This window comes from Haliaeetus leucocephalus, unplaced genomic scaffold, assembly GCF_000737465.1.
Source record: "Haliaeetus leucocephalus isolate CR32 unplaced genomic scaffold, Haliaeetus_leucocephalus-4.0 Scaffold274, whole genome shotgun sequence".
In the NCBI taxonomy this organism is placed as follows: domain Eukaryota; kingdom Metazoa; phylum Chordata; class Aves; order Accipitriformes; family Accipitridae; genus Haliaeetus; species Haliaeetus leucocephalus.
Window position 1 is genome coordinate 188,069 of NW_010972710.1, and position 1,733 is coordinate 189,801.

General features: G+C 65.4%; 1 protein-coding gene across 1 annotated transcript in view; it reads right to left on the reverse strand.

Moving 5' to 3' along the window:
• LOC104833250 (voltage-dependent P/Q-type calcium channel subunit alpha-1A-like) overlaps window positions 1-1,733 on the reverse strand; it is a gene marked incomplete at its 5' end in the record, with an annotated part of 47,938 nt that overhangs the window by 10,852 nt on the left and 35,353 nt on the right. The gene's annotated exons all lie outside the window — the stretch shown is intronic.

Here is a 1,733-nt window from a genome sequence, read left to right on the forward strand (position 1 = left end):
CCCCCCCCGAGTGCTGGGGACCCCCCCACACTCCAGGAATAGGATCCTGTCAAGCCCCCGCTTAAACTGCGGTTTGCCCTCCCCTGGCCACCCCCAAATACTGGGGAACCCCCTGTCCTCCCCAGGCTGGGGGATCCCCCCGACCCCTCACCACCGCCGGGGGTGGGGGGTGCCCCAGATTTACCAAGCCTGCCCCCACCCCAGGCTGGAACCTTGCTAGGCCTGGAACCCCTTGGCCTGAGGACCCCCATGTCCCCAGGCTTGGAGACACCTGAGAGTCCCCAAGGCCAAGGCAGGAATCCCCCCAGGCAGAGACATCCCCCCCTCAGGCAGGGACCCCCCCCCCCACACCACCCCAAAAGGGGAAACCACCACTTCGCTGTTCTTTCACCTACCCTGTGTCCGTGTGTCCATCCGGCCTCACCATCCCCCTCTCCCAGCCGGGGTCCCCCTTCCCCAGTCTCAGGGGGTCTTAGGACCCCCCAGGATACCCCCAACTCTTGGAGCACCCCCACCCCTTAATATCCCATTTGGAGGGGTTTTTCAGCTCCCCCTGAGCCAGTGTGGGGGGTTGTTCTTAGGGCTCTGGGGCAGCCCCAGACTGGGGGGCTGATGGGGAGGAGGATCTGGGGTTCCCCCCCACACTGGGTGGGTGCCTGGGTGAGCTCTGCTGGGGGGTATGCTGGACACCTGTGGGGCCATGTCGAACTCCTGTGCCTGGTCTGCCCCCCTTCCCTCTCTACCTGTGTCCATGTCCCCCATGTCTGCCACCATTCCTTCTGTATCTGTGTCCGTGTTCCCCATGTCCCTCCCTGTCTCCCATGTCTGCCCCACTCCCTTTGTCCCTGTCCCCATGTGTCCCCCATGTCTACCCCCTGCCCTGTGCTGCTGTTCCCACATGTACCTCATATCTATCTTGCTCCTTATGAATCCACATCCATGGTCCCTGTGTCCCCCACATCCCTACATGTCCCCTATGCCTTCCCCGCTCCCTGTGTCCCTCTCCCCGTGTGTCCATCCTGCTCCCTGGGCCCCCATCCCCCATGTCCCCGTCCCCGCAGGCCCCTGTCGGCTGCCGCAATGGCTCAGACGTTGCAGATGGAGATCCCCAACTTCGGGAACAGCATCCTGGAGTGCCTGAACGAGCAGCGGCTGCAGGGGCTGTACTGCGACGTCTCGGTGGTGGTGAAGGGCCACGCGTTCAAGGCACACCGGGCCGTGCTGGCCGCCAGCAGCTCCTACTTCCGGGACCTTTTCAACAGCAGCAAGAGCGCGGTGGTGGAGCTGCCGGCCGCCGTCCAGCCCCAGTCCTTCCAGCAGATCCTCAGCTTCTGCTACACGGGGCGGCTCAGCATGAACGTGGGTGACCAGTTCCTGCTGATGTACACCGCCGGCTTCCTGCAGATCCAGGAGATCATGGAGAAGGGGACTGAGTTCTTCCTCAAGGTCAGCTCGCCCAGCTGCGACTCGCAGGGGCTGCACAGCGAGGAGGCACCCTCCTCCGAGCCCCAGAGCCCCGTGGCCCAGACCTCAGGGTGGCCCTCAGGTGCGGCCGCCCTGCCCCTGGTCTCGCGGGTGAAGACGGAGCAGGGCGAGCCCGACGGGGTGCAGTGCACCTTCGTGGTCAAGCGCCTCTGGGACGGCGGCCCCAAGGACGGCGCTGCTGGCGGCAACGGTAGCCGCAAGATGGCCAAGTTCTCAGCGCCTGAGCCGGGACGCCAGCCGCAGCCCCC